General features: G+C 43.2%; 1 protein-coding gene and 1 non-coding gene across 2 annotated transcripts in view; one reads left to right on the top strand and one right to left on the bottom strand.

Moving 5' to 3' along the window:
• The window catches only part of LOC143294391 (sodium/potassium/calcium exchanger 5-like), a 132,507-nt gene that overhangs the window by 48,201 nt on the left and 71,806 nt on the right, over window positions 1–12,500 (top strand). The gene's annotated exons all lie outside the window — the stretch shown is intronic.
• LOC143294421 (small Cajal body-specific RNA 2) lies at window positions 3,144–3,337 on the bottom strand. Its single transcript, XR_013056906.1, has one exon.

The following is a 12,500-nucleotide window of genomic DNA, read 5'->3' as shown; positions in this document are numbered from 1 at the left end:
CTCTCTCTCCCTCTCCTCTCTCTTTCCCCCCCTCTCTCTCTCTTTCTCGAAATGTGGACCACAAAAGCTGGAAAGTGATCCATGAAAATCTCGCCATCCACTCTACGTCAGCTATATTATAGATTTCTTTCGATTCGTATGTATATAAATTGTAGGTACAGCTGTCGGTAGCCGGCACCCCACATTCACACACACACACACACACATGCGCGCGCACACACACACACACACATGCGCGCACGCATACACACACACACACACACACACACACACACACACACACACACATGAACACACACACACATATGCGCGCACGCATACAGACAGAAACACACACACATATTTACACACATATTTACATATACACGCACGCACCCACTCATGCTCACACATACATACATACATACATACATACACACACACACATACATACATACATACATACATACATACATACATACATCTGTATCAACCCGATATGTTATGCTGTATCCACGGAAATCTAGTATCAGCATCGAAAAAGGCCTCTTCGGACACGATGGCCGCCCTCCAAGAGACAGACAGACAGACAGACAGAGACAGAGAGAGATAGAGAGAGACACAGAGAAAGAGACAGAGACACACAGAGAGACACACACAGAGTGAGAGACAGATAGAGAGAGATAGAGATAGGAGACAGAGACAGAGTGAGACAGAGATATAGAGGTAGAGAGAGACAGAGAGAGAGAAAGAGACAGAGACAGAGAGACACACACAGACATACAGAGAGAGAGAGAGACAGAGAAAGAGACAGAGACGGAGAGAGACAGAGAGAGAGAGAGAGGCAGAGAGAGAGAGGCAGGCACACACACACACACACACACACACACACACACACACACACACACACACAGAGGCGTGTATATGTCAGACACACAGAAATGCCCAGTGGCCCACAAATGAATGCAGTCGCACAAGGCGATGGATTGTGTATACAAGAATAATGCATGATATGCAGTGTGGCCAACTACACTGCCAGTGCCCTGGGATTGTGACGTGTCGTTTTTGTAGATCTTATGTAAGTTCGCCGCACTGTAGTATAATATAGTATGGTATGGTGTCGTATAGTATATGGTGTGGTGTGACGTACTATAGTATATGGTATGGTGTGACGTAGTATTGTACAGTGTAGTTTTGTATATTGTGTGGTGTGACGTAGTATAGTATGGTGTCATGTAGTGTAGTATAGTATGATGTCATGTAGTGTAGTATATGGTGTCATGTAGTATAGTATACGGTATGGTGTCACGTTGTATAGAGTAGTGTAGTATTTTATAGTATATGGTTTGGTGTGGCGTAGTATAGTATTGTATAGTATGGTGTCACGTCGTATAGTATAGTGTAGTATAGTATATGGTGTGGTGTGACGTAGTATATTATAGTATGGTGTCACGTAGTATAGTATAGTGTAGTATAGTATATGGTATGGTGTCACGTAGCATAGTATAGTATAGCATATGGTGTGGTATGGTATGGTATGGTGTCATGTAGTATAGTGTAGTATAGTATATGGTGTGGTATGGTATAGTATAGTATAGTTAGTATAGTATAGTGTACTATAGTATAGTGCGGTGCTGTACGGTACAGTTCAGAACAGTATACTATAGTATGGTATGGTTTGGTATGGTGTCACGTAGTATAGTATTGTATAGCAGAGCAGAGTACAGTATAGCATAGCATAGTATAGCATTGCATATCATAGTATAGTATAGTATAGTATAGTGAAATGAGGTGTCGTGTCGTGTTGTGTTACGTGGTTTGGTGTGGAAGAATAGAATAGAGTAGAGAAGTGTGGTGCGGTGTGTTACAGTACGATACATTGCTGTACAAAAACAGTATTTAGCATGCAGTATGGTATAGCACAGCACAGTAAAGTACAGTAGATAACAGTACAGAAAAAAAACACCACCACAGTGCAGTATATTGTAGCAAAAAACAACAACACAAAAACACCCCATCTGTTTCCATTGGAAAAGTTATTATGACCAACATCTGTTTGAAATAGTTCAGTTTAATTTGGAAGCAGTATTGACTCTGTGCCATAGTTCTACCAGTTGGCTTTGGTAGTGTGTGTGTGTATATATATATATATATATATATATATATATATATATATATATATATATATATATATAATTAACTTTATTTATTTTTTAGTTTTTACGTATACATATTTTAACTCACTCAGTACGGTCAGTCCTCTCTTCTCCTCTACACAGACCCCTCGGATGTCCAGTGGGTGTCTGAATGACCCAACCTTTAGCTTCCGTCGTCAGAATTGTGGCATTCTTTGTCAACATTCACCTCTTCAGTATAAGAGCCTTCCGCTTGCAATAGTTTGATGGTGGTAATTGGGGTGAAACGCTGTTAACGTCGTCTCTTTCGCCGTTCGTATGGAGAGAGTTAATACAGATAGGAAGGAGGTGAAAAGGTGTGATAGATAACGCAAGGGTTGGTTGGTTGAGGGGGTGGATTTTCGTCTACAATCGCAATTGTGGCGAGACGTTTAATAAAAGAACTTACGAACACGCATACACTGACAAATGCACGCGTAGATAGTGAGAGAGAGGGGGGAGGGGTGGAGGGAGGGAGACAGAGACAGACGGACAGACAAGTTGACAATCACTGTCAATAATCACATCGAAATATTAACGCTCGCAGTTTTTTAATATCCTGCCAATCCTCCGGTTTTTTCTTCAATTGCACAATTATCCGCAGGGTATCATATATATATATATATATATATATATATATATATATATATATGCACCATGCAGGGTTATTATACATCATAAATCAACATTATGCGTCCGGGTCGCTTCACACAGAGAGAGAGAGAGAGAGGGGGGGAGGGAGAGAGAGAGAGAGATCTATTTACCTGGGCGAGACAGTCAGCCTTTCTCTTCACACGTGCATCAGCTGTGTGTGATGACAGCCCAGCTCGATTTCAGCAAACACAGCTGATGCCCGCCTACCACGTGCGCCGCTGTAGATGTGTGATCGATTAGTGAAGATTTTCACTGCGATTGAGTCCACGTAAATTGTGAGGAAAAAAAACAAAAAAAAAAAACAATACTGGTTTTATCTAAACATCTGTGTGTGGGTTGTTGGTGGAAGGGTGGTAGGGGAATGGGGGGGGGGATGGTGCACAAGTACGCGTGCACGCGCGCGCTCGCGCGCGCGCGCACACACACATACATACATACACATACACTCACACACACACACACACACACACACACACACACACACACACACACACACACACACACACCCTGTCTCTCTCTCTCTCTCTCGTTATCTATCTATCTCTATCTCTTTCACACACACACACACACACACACACACACACACACACACACACCCTGTCTCTCTCTCTCTCTCGTTATCTATCTATCTATCTATCTCTCTCTTTCACACACACACACACACACACACACACACACACACACTCGGACACACACACACACTCTCTCTCTTTCTCTCTCTCTCTGTGTCTCTCTCTCTCTCTGTCTCTCTCTCTCTGTCTCTCACAAACACACACACACACTCTCTCTCTCTCTCTCTATATATATATATATATATCTCACACACACACACTCTCTATCACACACACACACACACACACACACAAACGGGAACGGACATTGCATCTCAACAGGATAAGGAAGTAGATCAAAGAAAGATTTTCTTTTCTCAAAAAGCCAGATAATTATCCAACAACCACTCCCCCCCCCCCCCCGCCCCCCGTCCCCCGCCTCCCCCGTCAATACAAATTCAGCAGCACCAATTATACAAAAGATCCGGCTGATAAATTAACAAAGTCGGCTTTAACGTATGCAGTTTCAATTGCGTTTGACATGAGCGTTGATACGCATACATAATAATAATAATAATAATAATAATAATAATAATAAAATTGCGTTTGACATGAGCGTTGATACGCATACATAATAATAATAATAATAATAATAATAATAATAATAATAATAATAAAATTGCGTTTGACATGACCGTTGATACGCATACATAATAATAATAATAATGATAATAATAATATTTATATTGCGCTGAATCTTGTGCAAAGACTAAGCGCTTTCTCACCAGTCATTCTCACGCACGCATAAATCTAAAACTGAAGACAAGGAAGAGGCAGGATAGGGAGGCTATCTTGGGAAGAGGTGGGTTTTAAGGCCAGACTTGAAAGAGCTGAGTGCAGAGACCTGACGAAGCGAAAGAGGAAGTTCATTCCAAATGCAAGGTCCAGAGACAGAGAAAGAACGGCGTCCAACAGTCGAGAGTTTGAATCTGGGTATGCGTAAACAGAGTGGATCCGAAGCCGATCGTAGAGAGCGAGATGGAGTGTAGAGGTGAAAGCAGCCACAAAGATGGGAAGGGGCAGATTTATGAAAACATTTAAAACATAGAGTACTGATCTTATACTTTATTCTGTGTGAGACAGGGAGCCAGTGGAGGTGTCGCAAAAGAGGAGTGATGTGCTCAGATCTTTTCTTTCTGAGGACGAGTCGGGCAGCAGAGTTTTTGTATGCGCTGAAGGGACATAACTTTTTGCTGGGGCTGTGATGGTACTTTTAAAGTGCATGTAACCCCCCACCCCCTCCCGACGCTCCCCCCTCCCACCCCCCCACCCCCTCCCTTCCTTCACAAGTGGCGATGGCGTGATAAAGAACAAATAGTTCACGTTCACGTTCTCTCCTACTACTTGATAAAAACAAAAAAGGGCTGCTAAATTACGTCACTTCGCAGAGACAGAGACAAGATACAGAGAAGCTTGATCATTATTCATTCACCTCTCCACATCTCCCGTCTCCCAATACAACAAAACACTGGCACCAATTACACAGCCCGATCCTGCTGATTAACAAAGTCAGGGGAGTTCACGTAACAGCACGCAACGAACGCGGGCTGTGTGTGTGTCTCCTTCTTCTTTCTTCTTCTCACTTCACTGGCTGTGTGTGTGTGTGGTCGGGTGATCGATGAGAAACGGATTGCACGTGCTACCACTGTCACTGTCACCAGCGACCGGCACACAGGGAGGGTGTGGGGGGCGTGGGGGGGGGGGGGAGAAATGTCACCACGTTTAGAGCCCGGCCCTGACACATCATGCATATTTCACCAGCCACGTTATGGACTGGGGCAGCTCTTGCTGTTGATGATGTCTGCTGTTGGTGTTGGTGTTGGGGTTGGTTTTGTTGCGTGGGGAGAGAGAGAGAGAGTGAGAGAGAGAGGAGAAAAGAGAGAGAGGGGGGAAGAGAGAGGGGGAGACAGACAGGGAGGGAGAGAGAGAGGGACAGAGAGAGAGGTTGGGAGACACACACACACACACACACACACACACACACACACACACACACACACAGGGAGGGAGAGAGAGACAGAAACATGGAGTGGGAGAGAGAGGAAGGGAGAGACAGAGAGGAAAGGAGATAAAGAGAGTAAGGGAGAGACAGGGGGGAAGGAGAGAGAGAGAGGAAGGGAGAGAGGGAGGGGGGGAGAGAAACAGACAGACAGACAGAGACGGAGGGAGAGAGATAGAAGGAGAGAGGGAGTGAGAGACAGACAGACAGACAGACAGACATACTGCTGGATGGGGAAGTGACCTCCGTTCAGCATGGCTGCTGTCTGACACACAACAAATCACCTGGGGCGTGTATGTGTGTGTGTGTGTGTGTGTGTGTGTGTGTGTGTATTTGTGTGTGTGTGTGTGTGTGTATGTATGTGTGTGTGTGTGTGTGCGCGCGCACATGTGTGTGTGTGTATGTGTGTGTGTGTGTGTGTGTGTATGTGTGTGAGCACGTGGGTGGATGTGTGTGTGTGTGTGTGTGTGAGACTGTGTTTGTGGAGTGTGTGTGCGTATAATATATATATATATATATACACATATCTGCATGTATATATATATATATATATATATATCTATATGTGTGTGTGTGTGTGTGTGTGTGTGTGTGCGTGCGTGCGTGTGTGAGTCTGTGTGGCGGGCAGGGGTAAACGAACAGTGAAAAGCAGTGGAGCTGACATAATGAAGGACTGTGACTGATAAAGTACGTGTGTGCGTGCGTCACTGCATTGTGAGCAAACACATGGTGCCAATGTGTTTTTTTTTTCTTTTGTTGTTGTTTTTGTGGTCAAAGAGCGTCTATATACATAGGACTATAGTCCTATACATAGGAATATTTGTATTTGTATTTCTTTTTATCACAACAGATTTCTCTGTGTGAAATTCGGGCTGCTCTCCCCATGGAGAGCTCGTCGCCATACTGCAGCGCCACCCTTTTTTTTTTGTGTGTATTTTTTCCTGTGTGCAGTTGTTTGTTTTTTTTTGTTTTGTTTTTCCTATTGAAGTGGATTTTTCTACAGAATTTTGCCAGGAACAACCCTTTTGTTGCCGTGGGTTCTTTTACGTGCGCTAAGTGCATGCTGCACACGGGACCTCGGTTTATCGTCTCATCCGAATTCCATTATGCATATATATATATATATATATATATATATAGAGAGAGAGAGAGAGAGAGAGAGAGAGAGACAACACTGAACACTTAATGTTTAATGTCATTAGCTCTAAAGCTCTAGTGACGAACTAGGTATGAATCGGGATTTAAAAAAAAATGGTGCAAAACAAATAAAATGGAACAGAAAGGGAAAAAAAAAAACCCAATAATCAAAGTAATCTAAACTACAATATAATGCAATTTAACACAATACACTGCACTACAAGAATGCTACAACACGGTGCAACGTGACACAACACAACACAACAACACAGTACAATACAGTTTCAGTTTCAGTTTCAGTAGCTCAAGGAGGCGTCACTGCGTTCGGACAAAACCATATACGCCACACCACATCTGCCAAGCAGATGCCTGACCAGCAGCGTAACCCAACGCGCTTAGTCAGGCCTTGAGAAAAAAAAGGTGAATAAATAATAGATAAGCTTACATAAATAAATAATAATTATAATATAGAAAAAGGTAGTAGTAAATAATAATAATAATAATAATAAATGAATAAATAAATAAATAAATAAGACAACAATGATGATAAATAAGCAAATAAATGTAAAACATGAAGACACACATTCACACATACACCCAAGTACAATACAGTACAAACTGGAATACAGCACAACAACAAAGTACAACACAACACAACACATACTACAAGAATACAGTACAACACAACACAACACAACACAACACAACACATACTACTACAACAACACAACACAACACAACACAACACAACATATTCCAATAAAACACAACACAACACAACACAACATATTCCAATAAAACACAACACAACACAACACAACACATACTACAACAACACAACACAACACAACACATACTACAACAACACAACACAACACAACACAACACATACTACAACAACACAACACAACACAACACAACACAACACAACATATTCCAATAAAACACAACACAACACAACACAACACATACTACAAAAATACAGTACAACACAACGTATTCCAATAAAACACAACACAACACAACACAACACAACATATTCCAATAAAACACAACACAACACAACACAACACAACACATACTACAAAAATACAGTACAACACAACATATTCCAATAAAACACAACACAACACAACACAACACAACACAACATATTCCAATAAAACACAACACAACACAACACAACACAACATATTCCAATAAAACACAACACAACACAACACAACACAACACAACACAACACAACACATACTACAACAACACAACACAACACAACACATACTACAACAACACAACACAACACAACACAACACAACACAACACATACTACAACAATACAGTACAACATAACATATTCCAATAAAACACAACACAACACAACACAACACAACACGTGCACACGCAGCAGATCACAGACAAATTTGTTCACTCTCAGTAGCCCGCATTACAGATCTCAGGTCTTGCAAAAACGCCCAGAACGCAACCCTCCCGATCACAAAGTGTGGCTGCCTAATGGTCAACACGAACGTGTACATAGGATTATCAACTCCACAAAGACAGAAAACAGAACCTGTTATTACATTTCTTATATATGTATATATATATAGATATATAGATATATATTAATATAAATAGAATTGTGCAACCAACAACCATCTACCCGAAGATCTAGTCATGAGCCCCATCCACATGTAATATGCAGCTTCTGTTCAAACGTGTGTGTGTGTGTGTGTGTGTGTGTGTGTGTGTGTGTGTGCATACATGTGTGTGTGTGTGCAGTGCGTGCATGTGTGAGTATGCACAAGTTTTTTATATTGGTATGCACTTGTATATATCCTAATTTCTACTGTATCTGTGTTTGTGTATGATTTTCGATTTATGTTCGTATCTTGTTATGTACTATCACCACCAATATTCCTTGTGACCCCGGTACACTTGGTAATAAAGACATATTCTATTCTGTTCTATTACACACACACACACACACACACACACACACACACACACACACACACACATATATATATATATATATATATATATATATATATATATATATATATATATATATAAGAATTGTGATCGTTTTCCTCGAAAAACGACTTGCCAGCAACATTTTGCGTCGGTTGCATTGCTTCACGATGTCACCTGATGGATGGAGCTTTTTCTTTCACGTCAAGGAAGCAAGCCTTTTGTGATGCAGGCTGTCTGATCAACAAAAGGATTATCGACTTGGCGTCCCGGGGTAATATTGAGGCATCGTTATTGCTTGTGGCCGTGGAGTCTCTGACCCGCCCTGCACACTTTGGGGACTTTCTTTCAGACGTCCAGATTCAGACTGTGTAAATGTCCGAATTTTGGTTATTTCCAACCCGTAAGTTGGTCATTGACAAACAGCCATGTTGAGTTGATATAGGTTTGTCTTTTGAAATGTCCATAAGTTTGTCGCGATAACAATGTGAGGAGTTTATAGATCGTGCAAATGCCCTTAAGCTGGTCGTTCGTAACACTGTGTATGGAAATGCCCACACATTATTGATGTGTTTGTTTAGTTATTGTTATAGATTGTCTACGTGCACGTGGGTTAGTTGTTTACAACCATGTGCAAGTCGTTTTTTGTTTTTTTTAATTCTATAAATGTCCATGCTTTGGTTGTTTCCAACCTTGTATGAGTTGTTATACAGTGGAGTGATGGCCTTGAGGTAACGCGTCCGCTTGGGAAGCGAGAGAATCTGAGCGCGCTGGTTCGAATCACGGCTCAGCCGCCGATATTTTCTCCCCCTCCACTAGACCTTGAGTAGTGGTCTGGACGCTAGTTATTCGGATGAGACGATAAACCGAGATCCCGTGTGCAGCATGCACTTAGCGCACGTAAAAGAACCCACGGCAACATAAGGGTTGTTCCTGGCAAAATTCTGTGGAAAAATCCACTTCGATAGGAAAAACAAATAAAACTGCACGCAGGAAAAATACAAAAGAAAAAGGGTGGCGCTGTAGTGTAGCGACGCGCTCTCCCTGGGGAGAGCAGCCCGAATTTCACACAGAGAAATCTGTTGTGATAAAAAGAAATACAATACAAATACAAATGATCTAAATGTCCATGAGTCAATCATCAACAGCCACGTGTAAGTTGCTACGGATTATTTTGGAACTGTCCTGAACTTGTTCATCAACAACATGCAAGTCGTTATAAATTGTGCAGTTGCCCAGGTCATTCACAACTGGGCATCAGTTGTCACATCCACGCAATAGCCATGTGGTTTAGGTGTTGGACTTTCAATCTGAGGGTCCCGGGTTCGAATCACGGTAACGGCGCCTGGTGGGTTAAAGGGTGGAGATTTTTTCCGATCTCCCAGGTCAGCATAATATACAGACCTGCTAGTGCCTGAACCCCCTAAGTGTGTATACGCACGCAGAAGATCAAATACGCACGTTAAAGATCCTGTAACCCATGTCAGCATTCGGTGGGTTATGGAAACACGAAAATACCCAGCACGCACACACACACAGTAAAAAAAAAAAATGCTAGTAATGGTCTTTTCTTTTTTCTTTTTTTTTCTTTTGCATTCGTGGGCTGCAACTCCCAGGTTCACTCGTATTATACGCGAGTGGGCTTTTACGTGTATGACAGTTTTTAACCCGCCATGTAGGCAGCCATACTCCGCTTTCGGGGGGTGTGCATGCTGGGTATGTTCTTGTTTCCATAAACCACCGAACGCTGACATGGATTACAGGATCTTTAGCGTACGTATTTGATCTTCTGCTTGCGTATACACACGAAGGGGGTTCAGGCACTGGCAGGTCTGCACATATGTTGACCTGGGAGATCGTAAAAATCTCCACCCTTTACCCACCAGGCGCCGTCACCGTGATCCGAACCCGGGACCCTCAGATTGAAAGTCCAACGCTTTAACCACTCGGCTATTGCGCCCGTCGCTAGTAATGGTCAAAGTTATGACCGCTGAGCATCAATGGAAGAAGAAGAAGAAGAAGAAGACCTCTTGTCTGAAGGCTCGAAAGTTAGCCACCGACAACCCAACCCAACCCAACCCAACCCAAGACGTTCAGCTCCCAAACAATTCGGCGGCCGCAAACGTCGTCGTTGTCGCCCATTTCAAAGTCCAGGGCAGCGGAAACCGGAAAGAAAAGCTCTAATCAGACGCATGGCGTGTTGTCGTTGTTCATCCACCCCCCTCCCCCACCCCACCCCATCCTCCTCCTCCCCCTCCCCCGCACCCCCTCCTCCTCCCCCTCCCCCCCCACTCCTCTCAGCCCAGTGTGAAGCGATCGATTAGAGCCACAGACATGGAGACTTTCTTTTTGTTACACTTACAAAGGAGCCATCGCCATTCATCTGGGTCTGTCAGCCTGGGTGCCGTGGCCGAATGTTTTGGAAGGTGATTAATTCCCTCCTCGAGTTTCCTGTGTTCGATCCCCGCGAGGTGGCAGGTGGCAGGGTGGCCAAGACGCTCAGCTTGGTGCCAGATCAGTGCCTGAGAGGGAGGGTCTGGGTTCGAATCCTGCTCTTGTGCTGTTCTCCCAATTTTATTCCCCTTTCTTTTCCATCTACTCTGAATTGTTATAATGAATTCATGTACAAAATAAAACGGTGGTCGACCCAAGAAAGTCCGGGAACATGCAAAAAAAAAAAAAAAAGTTTGGGAAAAAAATCAATCTGAGCGTCTAGTCGTTGGGATGAGATGATAAACCGAGGTCCCCGTGTGTGTGCTGCAGCAGGCACTTGGCGCACTGGAAAAGAACCCATGGCAATAAAAGTGTTGTCCTCTTTCAAAATTATTCATATTAAAAAAAAAAAAAAAAATCAACTCAAATAAGTACACAATGGTGAACGCACACAGAAGATTAAACACGTGTGCGTAAATTGTTGTCAGGGATAAACTTTTTGTTGCCGTAGGTTCTTTTACGTACGTGTACGCGCGGGGCCGGGTTATTATATCGTCTTATCATCAAGGGAATTTGGTATCACAAAGTATCACACTCTCTCAACATCCCCCCCCCACGCCCCCACCCCCACCCCACCCCCCATTCCGTCGAAAGTCACTCGAGTGAAAGGGTGTTAAACTGGTGACCAACCAACCAAGGTGTCTCTTTCCCCACCGGGGGGTGTTAACTAGTGGGGGAGGGGGGCGTCACACTTTGGTACGGGGTTCGCACCGCTGTCGCACACGCACACGCGCGCACATGCACACCCCACACTGACGTGCACACATGCGCGCGCCGTGCGCATTGCCGGGAGCGTGCGCGCTCGCGCGTACCCGTTTACTCTGTCTGTCTGTCTGTCTCTGTTTCTGTCCGTCTCCCTATCTGTCTGTGTCTGTCTGTATGTCTCTATCTCTCACTCTCTCTTTCTCTGTCTCTCTCTCTCTGTCTCTGCCTCTTTCTCTTTCTCTGTCTTTCGCTGTCTGTCTCTCTCTCTGTCTCTGTTTGTCTCTCTCTCCTTCTCTCTCTCTGTCTGCCTGTCTGTCTGTCTGTCTCTCTCTCTCCTTCTCTCTCTCTGTCTGCCTGTCTGTCTGTCTGTCTCTCTCTCTCCCTCTGTCTGTCTGTTCCCCCCCCTCTCTCTCTCTCTCTCTCTCACTCTCTCTCTCTCCTATTCTGTTCCGGTCTATTCTGTTCTGTTCCATACAGATGTCAAGGCAGATAATAATGATATTGATATCAACGACAATAACAACAACAACAATATCAACGACAATAACAACAACAGTAATAATAATAATGATGATGATGATGATGATGATGAACAATATCCCTATCAGAATGGGTGGGTGAGTTCAATTGTGTTAATTTTCGTTGTTTTTTTTTTTATATTTCGTTTGTATTCGTTTGTTTATTGCACGGTGGGGTTGTCATATAAAGCTTGATTTATTTCCGTTCCGTTCTATTTTCCATACAGATGTCAAGGCAGATAATAATGATATTGATATC

The sequence above is a fragment of the Babylonia areolata genome, chromosome 19 (genome assembly GCF_041734735.1).
Source record: "Babylonia areolata isolate BAREFJ2019XMU chromosome 19, ASM4173473v1, whole genome shotgun sequence".
Taxonomy (NCBI): domain Eukaryota; kingdom Metazoa; phylum Mollusca; class Gastropoda; order Neogastropoda; family Buccinidae; genus Babylonia; species Babylonia areolata.
Note: the sequence above shows the minus strand (reverse complement) of the source record. Positions and strands in the feature narration are given on the sequence as shown.